General features: G+C 37.3%; 1 long non-coding RNA gene across 1 annotated transcript; it reads left to right on the top strand.

Moving 5' to 3' along the window:
* Positions 1-14,387: 14,387 nt before the first annotated feature.
* LOC123917323 lies at positions 14,388-15,021 on the top strand. Its single transcript, XR_006812433.1, has 2 exons — positions 14,388-14,595; positions 14,696-15,021. It is a non-coding gene; the product is annotated as an uncharacterized LOC123917323 (long non-coding RNA).
* Positions 15,022-17,656: the final 2,635 nt, after the last annotated feature.

Below are 17,656 nucleotides of genomic sequence, written 5' to 3'. Positions count from 1 at the left end.
CGAGGGAGGTAGAGGCCGAAGCCGAGGAAGGTCGCGTCAGCCAACAGACACTGGCAAGGGGAAGCGACCACTATATCAGCCGCCTGACCAACGTTGATGTGTAATTTTAATAATCTGTTGTTGATTATTATTTGTTTAATTGTTTTCTTTTTGTAATGACAATATTATCATTATATTTAATTATGCTTATGTTAAGTATTTTTATTATGCTTTTTATTAAATTTTAATTTTAATATTTTTTTAATTATTTATTATGCAGTATATTTTTTGTTTTAAAAAATTAATATTAATTTTTTTAAAAAAAAATTAATAATTTAATTATTTAAAAATCAAATACTGATTTTTAAATAATTAAATTATTAATTTTTTTTTTAATCGTTCACCATTACTGACGGCTCTAGGCCGTCACAATGTGCGAAAAGAACAAAGCATACTGACGGCTCCAGGCCGTCACAAATGCGTGGCCTTTTGAATTGACCGGTGTGTATTATTGACGGCTCCAGGCCGTCAGTAACGTTATTGACGGTCCTGGGCCGTCAGTAACCATTACTGGCGAGCTAATTACAGAGGGCCCAAGGCCGTCAGTAATGCATGCATTTTAGACGAAATTTGTGCATTACTGAGGGCCAAAGGCCCTCAGTAAATGCATGTTTTCTTGTAGTGAAAGTACTCACCAACATATGAAGAAAGTTAAATATCGTAGTCTTAGTTCAACTAATTTCTCCCTATATCCTGCACAAAACTGAACATATAAACAATTAGAAATAGCAAAGAAGACATCTAAACAATTATGGGCTGGAAAAGTAGAAGAAGACAAGGATAGGTTGACAGTTGTAACTATATATCATAATCCCCATCAGCAGCTGCACATATCTTAAATAGTAGAAAATTACTTGCGAAATAATTTTAAAATCAATTTAAAAATTACTTGAGATATATATCATCAATAGTACAAAACCAAATTCTTTAGTTTAATTCATTACAAGACTACTATCTGTCTTTCAAGAGGAAGACCATTTCATTTTTTTATATACTTTTGGAAGTTTAGTTCAGCTCTCACTAGACTTTGTGAAGATGAACCGCTTGTACATCTTGTACACCGCTTCACATGAATTCCCATCTGTTAATGAATAAAAATTTAGACCGAACTTATATTGGCTCTAAACAAGATAGTTTATAAAAATAATTAATAACTAAAGATGATTCCAACATTTAGTTATATAGAAACTGAACCTTTATAGAAACACATAGTAACCCACCAAAACAAATGAGGTATTCACCAAAAAAACATCGCTCGAAAAACCTAGAACCACTTCATTCCATTGTTAACAGTAAAAGGAGTATTAATCAATAGAAATCTCAGTTTAAGTCCACATGCATTTGCTAACAAATAAAAAGGTGTATTGACAGAAACAAACGAAAATTACAAATATTATTTTAGATTAGACGGTTTTGGTTATTCTGAACCAGAGAGAGAGAGCTTCGCAATAGGAGGAAGGAATAACAACCAGAGAGCTTCACTCGTTGAATCTTGGTGGCTGGCCGTCGTCGGTTGCTTGGTGTAACCAATAAATAATAGATTCTAGGGACAAACCGGTAGAATCGAGTTCTTAAAGTATGGATTCCAACGATCTAGAATAGAATCCAGTACCAAAAAGAGATAAGATAAACTATTATATAAGTACCGTGTTTAGGAGGTAAAGTCTTCCATTTAAGCTTAAGTAAAGGAACATGAACACTTTCTCTATTGACACAAACTGGAAATGCAAGCATGATATAGTTGGAATTCCGATTTAGATTCCTTATAGCCAGTGGCGATTATGCCGTCTGGCAAGCCCAGCACATGCCTGGGCTGTTTTTTTTTTTTTTTTTTTTGTAATAATAAGAAACAAGAAAAAATAAAAATAAAAGAAAGAAACGCATTTCGTAAAGGTACCGTACGAAACATATTTAGTCTCTAATGTTTATTTTAGGTTTTAATTTGGTCCCTTATTTTTTAAAAGTTTCAAGTTGGTTCCTTATGTTATTGACCTCAACATAAGTTGGTCGTTTTCGTTAAATTTTGAGTTAATTTTTTCTAACTTTTTGTTAAATTTTGAGTTAATTTTTCTAAAACATTCACATAGTACTCTCCTAAGTGGTCTACGTACACAAATTCATTAGAAAAGTCGACGATTTAAACTAAAATTTGAGGAAAATGACCAACTTGAAACTTTTAAAAAATAAGGGACCAAATTGAAAACTAAAATAAACATAACAGATCAAATATGCAATTAATTCTAATTTTTAACAACATAAAACCTTCTCAATCTATAATCTTTGTTTGATGACTTGATGGTGTTTTGAATTTTAAAATTTGTTAAGTTGTTTTGATTGTATAAATAAGTAGTTTAATATAATTATATACGTCGATGTGGATTCAGTTTTCATTGTAGTCTCTTATTTAGTTGAGCCTTAATTATATTGGAAACATGACTATACTCTTGCATGTTATTTCTTGTTTAAAAATTTCTTCCAAAATTAAATATTGAAAAACAGAGTTTAAATATTTCTATATTCGAAATTTGGGTTGATAAAATTCCCTCCAAAAATTTGCCCAGGCTCCCTAACAATCCTGGAGTCGCCACTGCTTATAGCCGTGTATATCATTGTTTTCTGGCTCTCCCTTGGACCAAAATCAGATACTGTGACTTTGTAAATGGCTTTGTCTAACATGACATAGTGAACAAAGTCTTTCACCATGCACAATACAATTTTGACCATTGGATTAAAGAGATCTAACATACTTAATATGCACTCTCTACACTGAATATTTTCCATTCCCTTATAGAATTCCTTTACCATTTTTTTCTTCTCGATTTGTGAAAATAAAATCCAAGCCACTTCTCTTTAACTCGCCATGCACTTCTTGTACGAGGGTTCTGACCGGCAATGAATTTTCCAGCTCCGATGAACCGCCGGCAAAGAACTTTGGTGGTCTCGAGATCCAAAGCGAAGGAGAAAAAAAAACCCATTTCGGAGCATAGGTAGTTGGAGTTATGGAATTTTGTGTTGGGGATTAACCCAAAACAAAGAGCACTGAAGGATGAAAGATGAATGAAGAATGAATTTAGAATAAGCAGAGAAATTGAGTAAAGGAAAAGTAAAAATCTTATTCTTCCACAAAGGGCCTTGATTGTTTATATACAATAGGTGGTTACTTCAAAATGCAAGTAACTGCATAACTACCTAGGACAAACAAAAACGTAACTGAATTACAACTGTACAAACTAACTAACTAACTGCCTCTAAAAGGCTAAGTACAACAGAAACGCGTATCAGAACTTGAAACAGAGCTTCAGAGCCTCCTATGCTTCAGAGCCTGTGAAATTCTGGTATAGCAGAACCAGATGTTGTACAAAATGTCGAGACATCTGGTCTGACATGAATAACACGGCAAGGCATATAACATTAAAACGGATACTGAGGAATAATGTTTGATCAGATGTTCCAACATTCAACTTAAAGAGAATGACATACTTAATGTTGGAACATCTTACGAAACATAATAAAATCAACAAGTAAATAAACTGCACAGGAAATTGTTAACCCAGTTCAGCCAAACTGCCTACTCTGGGGGATACCAATCCAGGAAGGAAATCCACTAATAGCTCTAGTCACTAAGACCTCCAGCAAACCCTTTGAATTTACGTCTTACACTAAGACCTCCAGCAAACCCTCGGTTTACGTCTTACACTAAGACCTCCAGCAAATCCTAGGTTTACGCCTTATGACCTCGACACTACTCATGCAACTTCTGCCTAGGAACTCCTAGACATGAGATCCCATCTCACTTCCACACAACCAACACAACCTGTGTTGTTCATATAATGTTGAATAAAATGTGGTGACAATCACCGTGACAAACTTTACTCTTGCTTAAAAGCTTCGAGTAAATCACACACAGTTAACTCCGTACTTCAAAGCTTAGGAGTAACCTTACACAATAACAAACTCAGTTCTTAACTCGTGTTATAGAATCCACAAGTAAGAATCACAATTAAAAAATACAAACACTATCTCCTTGCTTAAAAGCTTCAGAGATATTACAATACTCAACTCATTACCTAAAGGTTTCTGAGTGAGGACATAGTGACCATCTCACAACCCGAGTGGTTCACTTACACCAACTCTCCTAGAGAGTGGCTCAAAAACACGAAACCCTAAAGACTACATCTTTGATGAACAATGGTTTCGGTTCAATAAAATCTTGGTCTTGAGTCTTCTTTATATAGACAGAGCTAGCACGCTCCTGATCTTCCAAGATAAGCTTCAGAACACAGCTGGTCTTTGAGTCACGTCCAGCTAAGCAAATCAGACCTTAATAAAAACTTTCCTAAAATAGTTTATCCTCTTTAGGAAATAAACAATGTGTTGAATCATTCTATTAAGTCTTGATAAGAACATATCTGCACTAATAACGTCTTGATCAGATCAAATCTTGATATACACGTTCGTAGAGTGGATTTCCATATATAGCAGATACGTGTAATAAATGTGCGAGATTTGGGCAATCTGACTGTCGTACCCAAACATGTTACAACATTTGGTCCAACATCTTTTGTACCTAACATGTTGAAACATTTGGTCCAACATCTTGCTTGTATATTTGTTTTAGCAAAATGAGGCCAACACACAAATATCCAACAATCTCCCCCTTTGGCAATTTTTGGCTAAAACAACTTCAGCCCATTAATTAGCACAGAGAGATTTAAAAACCATACAATCCTTCAAGTCAACGTGAGCACACAAATATGAAGGAAGGTAGAACATCTTCTATGTTACTTCCAAAAGATTTCCTCAAATGAAAATAACGCACAGGGTAAAGAAATAAACTTTACCATAAACCATCAGAGGCATGCACAGCAACGGAATCATAACCAACTTAGCTTCATCCTTCAGTAGAGAGAAATAAACTCTCACAAGCACATTTGGGAAAAATAAATTCCCACATCAGCATCACGATGTTTCAACATTGTGTAGCGCATCATAACATCCATACATTAAGCACACATAGGCAGAGAAATTGATATTGCATTACTCTCCCCCTTAATATCAGATCAGATAAACTTTACTTTGGCTCCCCCTGAATACATCAGCTCGTGCATCTCATCAGGCCATCAGAAAAAAAACGGTTCTTACTCCCCCTGAATTCATGCATGTCACAACACACACTACTACTTCTTCATAGACAGGCTACAACATTATAAAGTAGCAGAAAAACACAAACAAACATACTACTCCCCCTTTTTAGCCACAAAATATGCCAACCAAAAACTTCGTGCATTAAGAGCAATAGTAATGAACATCACAGAAATCCATAGTGCAGAATATCAGAGCATAACAGATCCATATATTAGTATCTAGCAATCCATAGTCTTGAATTAGCAGAAGCATTACATCACGTACCAACAGAAAAGACAAATGTCCTCAACATTATGCTCCACATCATATAATATAACACATCCAACAACTAAAAGAGCATGCATATGTTTCAACATCAGGTAGCACAACATACATTATCAGCAAAACATATCATGCCTACCAACTACTAAACTACTTCTCTTTTTAGTCAGAAGTTTAGACAAAATAGGGTCTTCATGCATTAATCAAAGAGTACAATAGTAGAGATATCCAGGAACATAGTGCACAAAGCTACTACAAACGAAGACAACACCATGGGATACATACCTCATCAGATATAAATTAGCAGTGGAGTCATCATCAAATAGCCTAAAACAGACCACACTTCATCAGCACAAAATTTTCAACATGATGACCAAGATGTTTCACCATCTAGTAGCACATCAGATAGCACAGGTTCCTCCGGTATGGTATCAGAGCTTTGAGAACAAAGATGTTTCATCACATGATAGCACAACACATAGCACATGTTAGCAAAGATGTTTCATCATGTTTATCTAGCGTGGTATCAGAGCGAATAAGAGCAATCACAAAATACGTCACATGTTAGCAAAGATGTTGCAACATATGGTAGCACAGCTTCTAGCACAGGTTCTTCCAGCATGGTATCAAAGCACGTGGTCTTCCAATCAGGGCATGGAGCATCCATCTAACAAAAACTCCCCTTGTACACATGATCCCATCTTTGTGCAAAGGAAGCACGATGAAAGGAAACATTGTCACAGAGAGCAACAAGCACATTCTGAGGGATCTTTTTCCCACCAGACTTTTTCTTTGAGGCAAAGGGTGTGATGTCTGGCACATCCTCCTCAACATTATACTTAGAGTCACTTGAAGATGCTTCATTTCTTTTCAGACTTTGTTTCTTCTTAGTAGTAGGCACATTAACCTCATACATATTCTTTTCAGAATCAACCACTTCTTCATTAAGTGGCACAGTTTGATGACTTTCTTTAGACTGAGAGACCCTTCTTCAACCTCAGTAGAATTTTCTTCATCAGATCCTGTTTCTTCATCATATGAGTCAGATGGGTCAACAGATGTCCCAACAACTTTCACCACAGCAGTTTCTTGAACAGGTTTCTGGATAATAGTAACATCAGCCTTAGGTTGGACCACAGATGTGTCAACGTCTGGCACAACATCCTTTTCAGGAACAGTTTCTTTGAGAGACTCATCAACAAACTCACTTGTAACCTTAGTGGAAGCATTAAATACATCAGATGGATTTTCCTTGATTAGTGTGCACCAGACAATGGAGAGAGGGATGCAACATATACTTCCTTTCACTTCAACACAAGCATACATCTTGAAGGGAAGTAAAAACTTCGTCAATCTTAATTCAAAAGATATCTTTAATGCACAAGGTAAAGAATTAACTTCACCAAAAATACCAGAGAACCATAATCCTTTAGTCCCAAAAAATAAATCCTCCTTGTTTAATCATGCATTCATGCAACTAGATATTATCACGAGAATATAACATGCATGGTTAAAAACATCATATAACACATCAACACTGCACACAACTTTAACTACCACTTACTTGGATCAGACATGAACTAACCCAAGAGGTCAACCATATGTTGATCGTGTCCCAAGAAACTTATCTAAGACATGTTTCTAGCATAGAAACCATCTCAGACACAGATGCCTCCTCTTCCAGGTCAGGAGAAGGTTCCAAACATATGTCACCAACACACACTTGTTTAGCACCCAAGCATCTGCCATGCCCTACTGTCATCCAACAAAATTCTGTAGAATCTGCTCTTCAGATGTTCCATCAGATGTTCCAACATCTGATAAGACATCAGTTCCCTTCTAACGGAACACACCAAGAAATCCTTTATCAAAGCCAATGGAGGTTAGCTTTTGAGAGTTGGAAGCAAAAATAAATTGCTCATAACTTCCCTCAGATTCCTATTCAACAAACTCATACATGAGTGCCTTTATGAGTGGACTTAAGATCACCCCCAAGTATCTTTGGCATCTCTAACAAGTTAATAAAAAAAACTCTCCTCGAGCATCACCACACCAGGGCTTACATCATTGAACGGAGTGGTGCATCCTCAACAAACAAAACCACCAGGAGTTTTCCATCAGATATTTATGCAGCGGAATTCAAACCACAAAACTCCTCAACAAACTTCAGGCACACTACAATAACACATGTTTGAAAATAAATCAAACCATACAGCAACTCATCACAAGATCTACACGCCTGAACAACAAAAGATAGGTCTAATACACACCATATCATGAATAGTCCATCCTCCACTTCTAGGGACCATTCAATCAATGTGAACTTCTCCAAGTTCAAACAAATTTTCAGTATTCCTTACTTGCCCATAACCAGAAAGTATCTTCCCTAAGATCTCATCCAGAAAACAGAACAGGATGCCTGCTCTGATACCAATTGAAATTCTAGTATAGCAGAACCAGATGTTGTACAAAATGTCGAGACATCTGGTCTGACATGAATAACACGGCAAGGCATATAACATTAAAACGGATACTGAGGAATAATGTTTGATCAGATGTTCCAACATTCAACTTAAAGAGAATGACATACTTAATGTTGGAACATCTTACGAAACATAATAAAATCAACAAGTAAATAAACTGCACAGGAAATTGTTAACCCAGTTCAGCCAAACTGCCTACTCTAGGGGATACCAATCCAGGAAGGAAATCCACTAATAGCTCTAGTCACTAAGACCTCCAGCAAACCCTTTGAATTTACGTCTTACACTAAGACCTCCAGCAAACCCTCGGTTTACGTCTTACACTAAGACCTCCAGCAAATCCTAGGTTTACGCCTTATGACCTCGACACTACTCATGCAACTTCTGCCTAGGAACTCCTAGACATGAGATCCCATCTCACTTCCACACAACCAACACAACCTGTGTTGTTCATATAATGTTGAATAAAATGTGGTGACAATCCCCGTGACAAACTTTACTCTTGCTTAAAAGCTTCGAGTAAATCACACACAGTTAACTCCGTACTTCAAAGCTTAGGAGTAACCTTACACAATAACAAACTCAGTTCTTAACTCGTGTTATAGAATCCACAAGTAAGAATCACAATTAAAAAATACAAACACTATCTCCTTGCTTAAAAGCTTCAGAGATATTACAATACTCAACTCATTACCTAAAGGTTTTTGAGTGAGGACATAGTGACCATCTCACAACCCGAGTGGTTCACTTACACCAACTCTCCTAGAGAGTGGCTCAAAAACACGAAACCCTAAAGACTACATCTTTGATGAACAATGGTTTCGGTTCAATAAAATCTTGGTCTTGAGTCTTCTTTATATAGACAGAGCTAGCACGCTCCTGATCTTCCAAGATAAGCTTCAGAACACAGCTGGTCTTTGAGTCACGTCCAGCTAAGCAAATCAGACCTTAATAAAAACTTTCCTAAAATAGTTTATCCTCTTTAGGAAATAAACAATGTGTTGAATCATTCTATTAAGTCTTGATAAGAACATATCTGCACTAATAACGTCTTGATCAGATCAAATCTTGATATACACGTTCGTAGAGTGGATTTCCATATATAGCAGATACGTGTAATAAATGCGCGAGATTTGGGCAATCTGACTGTCGTACCCAAACATGTTACAACATTTGGTCCAACATCTTTTGTACCTAACATGTTGAAACATTTGGTCCAACATCTTGCTTGTATATTTGTTTTAGCAAAATGAGGCCAACACACAAATATCCAACAGCCTGTATCAGCTTCAGAGGTTGTGAGGTTCAGAGGCTATGTTGCTTCAGACTCTGAAGTGCTTCAGAGCTTGAATTACCAGTCAAACCAATACTCCTCCTTAAGACAAGCTATCGAAGCATACAATCCCTATTTCCCTCCTGAGCTTGAGGAACTGATCTCTCTTCACAGCCTTAGTCATTATATCAGCTTGTTGATTGTCAGTGGAACAATACTCCAAGCTTAACTTTCCTTTGTTGACTTGGTCCCTAAGGAAGTGAAATCTTGTCTCAATGTGTTTACTTTTACCATGACTAACAGGATTTTTAGCCAAGTTAATTGCTGATTTGTTGTCAATCTTCAGCATTACCGTGATGTTGTCAATGATCTTTATTTCATTGAGAAGTGATTGTAGCCAATTAGCTTGACAAGCAGCCAAGGATCCTGCAACGTATTCTGCTTCACAGCTAGAGAGAGCAATCACTGACTGCTTCTTAGAACACCATGAGACTGGTGCATTTTGGAATTTAAACAAATAACCACTAGTACTCCTCCTGTCTACTTTGTCTCCACACCAATCAGCATCAGAGAATCCATTTAATTCAAGTTTCACACTATCTTTTGAATATGGAAATAACACACCATAGTGTATTGTGCCATTGATGTATCTGAGTATCCTCTTAGCAGCCAGTAGATGAGGCTTCAGTGGTTTGCTCATAAACCTGCTTACATAGCCAACTGCATAGCTAATATCAGGTCTAGTTTGACACAAGTACCTTAGTGAACCAATCAATTGTCTGAATATAGTAGGGTCCACAGTATCACTGTTTTCATCTATTTCCAGCTTAAGTCTTGTGTCTGCAGGTGTGACTGATGAATTGCAATCAAGCATTTCAAACTTTCTCAAAATCTCAGTGGCATATTTTGCTTGATGTAGTATCACCCCCTTTGCAGTATATAACAGCTCCATTCCTAAGAAATAGGTGAGCTTTCCCAAGTCGGTCATTTCAAATTCACTCTTCATCTGTGATTTGAAATCTTCAATCTATGCTAGTGAGCTACCAGTCACTAACAAGTCATCAACATACAAACATATGATTAGCATATGCTTGTTCTCACTGTGTTTAACATACACACCATATTCCACACTACATTTCACAAATCCTTGTACAACAAAGAATTGGTCAATTCTCTTGTTCCAAGCTCTTGGAGCTTGTTTCAGACCATACAAGGCTTTGTTCAGTTTCAGCACTTTATCTTCTTTACCTTTCAATTCAAAACCAGGTGGTTGCTTGACATATACATCTTCTTCCAATGGTCCATTTAAGAATGCTGACTTTACATCTAAATGGAATAAAGGCCATCTTCTGCTACAAGCTAGTGCAATAACCAGCCTTATAGTTTCATGCCTTGCCACAGGAGAGAATACTTCATCATAGTCTAGGCCTTGCTTTTGCAGAAAACCTTTGGCCACAAGTCTTGCTTTGTACTTGACTACTTGGCCCTCAGGATTTTGCTTCACTTTGTACACCCACTTCACATCAATTGCTCTTTTCTCTGAAGGTAGCTTGCACAGGTCCCATGTCTTATTCTTTTCAATTGACTTCAGCTCATCAATCATTGCTTCTAACCACACTTTACTCTTTAGTGCACTCTTGACATCTAAAGGTTCAGTGTCTGCAAGCATAGCATAATGCACAATGTCACCCTCATTGTCTACAGCATTATCTGGAACCATTTCACAATCTGCTAACCTTCTTGGAATCTGAGTAACTCTGTGAGGTCTTGGTGTCGGATGAACTCTATCATCATCATCACTTGAGGTGTGCATATCTTCTTCATGATTAGTACCTTGATTTGGATTAACAAAAGTAACTGGTTCATCTATGTTGCTTAATCCATCATCTAAGTCCACTTCACAAGTTTTCTTAGATACAGATTTCTGTTTCCAATCCCAGCTTTCATTCTCAAGTACTTTCACATCTCTGCTGATCTCTATCTTGTCTGATGTGGGATTATACAGTCTATATGCACCAGTTCTATGATATCCAACAAATATCACAGGTTCACTTTTGTCATCTAGCTTCTTTCTCTTTGCATCTGGCACATGCTTGTAACTCAAGGAACCAAACACCTTCAGGTGTTTCACAGATGGAATTGAACCACTCCATATAGCTTCTGGCACTTTGTCTAAGCATTTAGTAGGACATCTGTTTAGGATATATACTGCAGTAGAAACTGCCTCATCCCAAAATCTACGTGGCAAACCCTTCTGCTTTACCATGCTTCTAGCCATATCCAGGATAGTTCTATTCCTTCTCTCAGCAAGACCATTGTGTTGAGGAGTGTATGGTGCTGTAATTTCATGAATTATGCCTTGCTCTTTGCAATAATTCTCAAACTCCTTTGATGTATATTCTCCTCCACCATCAGTTCTCAACACTTTTATTGACTTGTCACTTTGTTTTTCAACCAGTGTTTTAAATTTCTTAAACACTTCAAATGCATCACTTTTAGCCTTTATATGATATAGCCATATCATCCTTGAATACTCATCAACAAATGTGATAAAATATTTGTTTCCACCAGTTGATTACACATCAATTGGTCCACAAATATCAGAATGTACAACATTTAGCACTTCACTAGATCTCATAGGCAAATTACTTTTAAAAGATGATCTAGGATGTTTTCCTAACAAACATACAGTGCATGTATCGACTGGAGGTATAACACTAGGCAGTCCTAACACCATGTTCTTTGAATTAAGCATAGACAAGCTTTTGAAATTCAAATGACCATACCTCTTGTGCCATAAGTCACTGTCTTTACTTTCAGCAGTTGCAACTAAGCATTCAGCTTCAATTGCTTTGATTTGACTCTTGAAGGTTCTATTCCTGCTTTGTGCTGTTTTCAGAATTAATCTGTTCTTTGAATCAAAGAGTTTCAGTGCTTCATCTTCTAGCACTACCCTGAACCTTTTCTCAAGTAACTGACCTACACTCATCAAGTTACATTTCATACCAGGCACATATAGAACTTTTTCAATCACTGCTTTCCTTCCATTATTTCTCTGTATCACTACATTTCCAATGCCTTCAGCTGCAATGGAATTGCTATCTGCTAGCCTGATCTTTGTGTTGAAACACTTGTCAAAGTTTGAACTTTGAAGGAGTCAAAGTTTGTCCCAAAAAGATTGTCTTCGACGAAAGGGTTCTGGCAATCGACACCGGCAGCGGCGGAGCTCCGATTAGGAGAAAGTGAAATGGAAACTAGTAAATAATTATTATCTTTTATCTTTTATTAAAAAATTTAAAAAATGTGGTGATGGCAAAAAAAAAAAATCAGGTGTGTGACAGATCAGGATAATATTTTAGCAACATTTTAATCCAATTGCGAATTTTGGTCTTTCATGGTGCAAGACATTAGGAACTGTTGCACGTTAGACTTCGCCTGTAATAATATCTGAACTTAGTAGTAACATATTCATGACAAGAATTTTCAGTATCAAAACTGAATATTGGAAAGGACTTTAATGGTGGCAACTTTCCTCGAAGTATCAGTTTTCTATGCAAAATAGCCACAACAAAATCAACATTAGCAACAAGCTTACGAGATCCATGCTTTGGAAGGCAATTCTTCAACTTGGTTAAAATTTTAGGAGCATGAAAACTACCCTTGTAAATAATCTTCCGGTGCAAAACAACCACTAGTACCACATGAAGGAACGTTAGAGATCCATTAATTAAGGGGTAGGAAATGACATAAAGAATTGTTGTGTCAAACTTCCAAACAAGAGGATTATAACCAACCCTGTTTTTACCATTAATTAGTCAAGGTAGTTTTTGGTGCATTGGTGGTGGCGTGATGATTGTGTACTGGTTGTGGTGTGTGTGATTGTAATTTCTTTCTGATCTCTCTTCACATGTGATTGGTTATTATACATAAGCTATCCTTATGCACCATGCATAAGTTACTTAGTGCACCCCCCAAATTACTAGCACACCCCCAAATTTCTCATGCACCCCCCAAATTACTTGTGCACCCCCAAATTTCTCATGCACCCCCAAATTTCTCATGCACCCCCAATATGACTTTTGCCCCCCAATTTTATTTTTTTGGTCCCCTCCACATTTCTAGCCTAAACCATTTTGTTGTGGGAATGGTTTCAGAGATATGCACTCCAAAACCATTAAGTGTATAAGATGGTTTTAGAGTACAACCCTATAATTAGAATACAAACAATAATTGTGATTTGAAACCATTTAACCAACATAATGGTTTCCAGAATTTTTAAAACCATATAAACACACATAAAACCATTTTACAATACAAATGGTTTCAGTGTATAACTATCTGAAACCATTTAACCAACATAATGGTTTCCAGAATTTTTAAAACCATAAAAACACACATAAAACCATTTTACAATACAAATGGTTTCAGTGTATAACTATCTGAAACCATTTAACCAGCATAATGGTTTCCAGAATTTTTGAAACCATAAAAACACACATAAAACCATTTTACAATACAAATGGTTTTAGTGTATAACTATCTGAAACCATTTAACTGGTTTTAAATAATGATTATAATTGTACCAAAAAAAAAACAATTATGATTCTAATTATAGGTTGTACTTCAAAACCATCTTATGCACTTAATGGTTTTGGAGTGTATATTTTTGAAATCATTCCCACAGCAAAATGGTTTAGGCTTGAAATATGGGGGGTTAAAAAAAAATTGGGCGCACAAGTCATCTGGGGGGTGCGTGAAAAATTTTGGGGGGTGCGCGAGAAATTTGGGGGTGCGCGAGAAATTGGGGGTGCATGAGAAATTTGGGGGGGGTGCACGAGAAATTTGGGGGGTGCGCGAGTAATTTGGGGGGTACGTGAGAAATTTGGGGGGTGTGAGATTAGGTGTGAGTGTGTGAGTTGAGATTGACTAGGATTATTACATGTGGATGCTCAATCTAATGGATGTTATTGACTTATGTACCATGCATAAGGATTACACTTATGTATAATAACTTCTCCCTCTTCACATGTTTTTATCCCTACATTTATTCAAGTTTTCTATTTTCCTTTTTACTATCTTGAAAGGTTATAAAATAATAAAAAATTAGTTAAAAAAAATGAATTCTTATGATTGATAAATTTTGTATGTGACCTCTTTATTAAGTGTGCTAAAGGGTAAACACGATGTGTACTTAAAGTCATTTAATAATTCTAATTTTATGATAAGGGGATAATGATATTTATAATAATTTTTTTAAAGCATAATAATATTTATATATCATAAAGAGATAAAGCTATTTGTTACATGTAAAGGGAGACAACATGTATCAAATTGTCATGTTTGTTATTATGATTGTCTTTCTTTCTACATTTTTTGTTTCAACGAATATAGATGGTAAGTCGGTTTTTATCTTTTGAAAATTTTCTTCTTTACTTATTATTGAATATATTGTCTCATTTCAGTTATATTTCTATCTTCTCTTTTTTCATAACAGTGAATTTTAGATGTAACAAAGACGCTGAATGTCGAAATAAGTGGTGCCGCTGGGGTCGTAAACCAAGGTGTATCAAACACATATGTAAATGTCTTGAAGTTAATGTTGGAGTAGATTATGTTCCCACGTGCTTCAATATTTAATGTAAGACCCAACGAGTATACGAATGTCATATATGCTAGAATATTCAAAGAGTTATCATTTCGATATTTAGATTGTATCCAATAATTTAAAGATTTTTCTTTTTCTAATTTCAATAATCTTATAGTTTGTTCTTGTACTATAAGTTGATTGTATTGAAATAAGGAAAAAAATAGTATCATTTAGATTGTCTTAACTTTAATTAAGATATCAAATTTTCTTTCCAACACACTACCTCCTACCAAAATATATTTTATATTTTAGTGGAAAAATAATATATTTGTTACTTCTAAGACTATCACTTTATATTCATATCATAATTATTGTTACACCGGTGCTTTTTCTCACCCTTCCATTTATATTTCTCAATACACACTACTTATCAAGCATAATTAGTATTTAATTATTATCATTATTATTTTAGGATTTGTATAAAGTCTATAGAGTCAATCACCTTAATTGTTGGAGATATTTGTTCCTTAATTTACTCCAATTAGGTTACTATACTTGTGTATATATACACCTCTTGTAAACTCTCAAAAGTAATGCAATATACAACTTTATTCATTCCTTTATATGGTATCAGTTGGTAACGTTCCAGCCCTACCCTGTTAAACCAGAAAACGCCGTTTTTTCTCCGTTTGCCGTAACACTTTGCCCCCCATGGCTTCCGATGGCTCTCGCTCCATAGCTAACCCCTATGAACCCTCCAAACCCTTTGCGTGTATCACCCTCAGCGGTGTCACCAAGCTTCTCCCTACCAATTACCTCAATTGGAAACTCCAGGTAGAAGCCTTCCTTGATGGTTTTGATCTACTCAAATACACTGATGGATCGTTCCCTGCGCCGACAGCAACGATCACCACCACCACAACGCCTCCGGTAACATCACCAAACCCTGCTTTTCAAACATGGCGTCGCCAGGATCGCCTCATCTATGGTGCCATCCTCACCACTCTTTCCGACGAGGTGGCCTCCTTGGTGTCCCAGACGAAGACCTCGCACGACCTCTGGGAGCTTCTCAAGAACACCTATGCCAAAGCCTCCCGCAGTCACCTTAAACAACTCAAGGAACGTCTTCGGATGGCCTCGAAAGGTACTCAATCCATCACGACCTACATGCACTCTCTGAAGCAAACTGCTGATCTCCTCGCCTCTCTCGGATCTGCTATCTCCGTCGAGGACATGACCGACCATGTCTTGCGCGGCCTTGATGACGGTTACCGAGCAGTCATTGATGGGGTCAACGCAAGGGATACTCCAATCACCTTTGATGATCTCCTCGAAAAGCTCCTCATCCAGGAACTCTCTCTTGCTGCTGCTCAACGCCAATCACCTGCTCCTGTTACTGCGCTGCACGCTCAGGCAAGGTCGACCAACAACAAGCCTCGACCAAGTCAGGCACCTACACCGACCAACCAACGCCCAGGTGATCGCAAACCATTCCTTGGTCGATGTCAATGGTGCAACACCAAGGGACACGTCCTCGCTGACTGCCAACTCTTTCGGACCCAACACCCCAGCGTCCCCGCACCTCCTCGTTCTTCTCCGAGCACCACTGGCCAGGCCCAGGCCCACACCGCTACTGCTGGCACATCCTCGCCTGGTTTTCTGCTCGACAGTGGAGCAACACATCATGTGACCAACGACCTTACAAATCTGGCACTTCACCATCCATACACTGGCCCCGACTCCCTCTTCATGGGGAATGGTTCAGGTTTAAACATCTCTCACTCTGGAACACTTTTAATTAATGATTTATCCTTGTTTAATGCTCTTTATGTTCCCTCCATGAAACAACAAATCATTTCTGTTTCTCAACTCACCAAACAAACTAACTCTGCCGTTGTTTTCTTACCAAACTCTTTTTATGTCATGGACTTGCAGACACGCCAAACAACCCATAAAGGCTCATGTGTGAATGGACTTTATCTGTTGCCCACGACCTCACCTTCCGCCCACACCGTCCAAGTGGAATCCTCTGCTTCCTGGCATCACAAGCTTGGACACCCTTCAACTTCCATCTTTAAATTTATTCAACATCATTTTTCTTTAGGTTCAAATAAATTTCCGCAATCAGATTGTAATTCATGCCAAATTAATAAAAGTCATAAACTTCCTTTTCATGAATCTACTCTTACATCTACTTATCCATTAGAAATAATTTTTTCTGATGTATGGACTTCCCCTGTTTTATCTATTGATGGTCTTCGTTACTATTGTTTGTTTGTTGATCATTATACTCGCTATATATGGCTATATCCCATGAAACTAAAATCTGATGTGCAATCTATTTTTCCCAAATTTAAAACACTAGTTGAAAACTTCTACCAACACAAAATAAAAGTCCTATACACTGACAATGGTGGCGAATACATTGGTCTTCGTTCCTTTCTAAGTACTCATGGCATAAGTCACCACACCACTCCCCCCCATACACCCGAACACAATGGCATCTCTGAACGGCGGAATCGGCACATTGCCGAAACCGGTCTCTCCCTCCTTCACCACGCTGGCCTTCCCCTCACCTACTGGCCTCACGCCATGACCACTGCAGCCTACCTCATTAACCGTCTCCCTACCCCAATCCTCGGGCACCAATCACCTTACTCTAAACTCATCCGCATTAGTCCGGATTATCATAAATTAAAATGTTTTGGATGTTTGTGTTTTCCCTGGATTAAACCTTATGCTAACCATAAACTTGCTCCAAAGTCTACTATGTGTGTTTTTGTAGGTTACTCAGCTGATCAACATGCATATCTATGCCTCGATCCTTCAACTGGACGGATTTACACCTCTCGCCATGTCAAGTTCGTC

Source organism: Trifolium pratense, linkage group LG3 (assembly GCF_020283565.1).
Source record: "Trifolium pratense cultivar HEN17-A07 linkage group LG3, ARS_RC_1.1, whole genome shotgun sequence".
Lineage (NCBI taxonomy): Eukaryota > Viridiplantae > Streptophyta > Magnoliopsida > Fabales > Fabaceae > Trifolium > Trifolium pratense.
The sequence above is the reverse complement of the archived record's forward strand: the minus strand, read 5'-3'. Positions and strand labels throughout refer to the sequence as shown.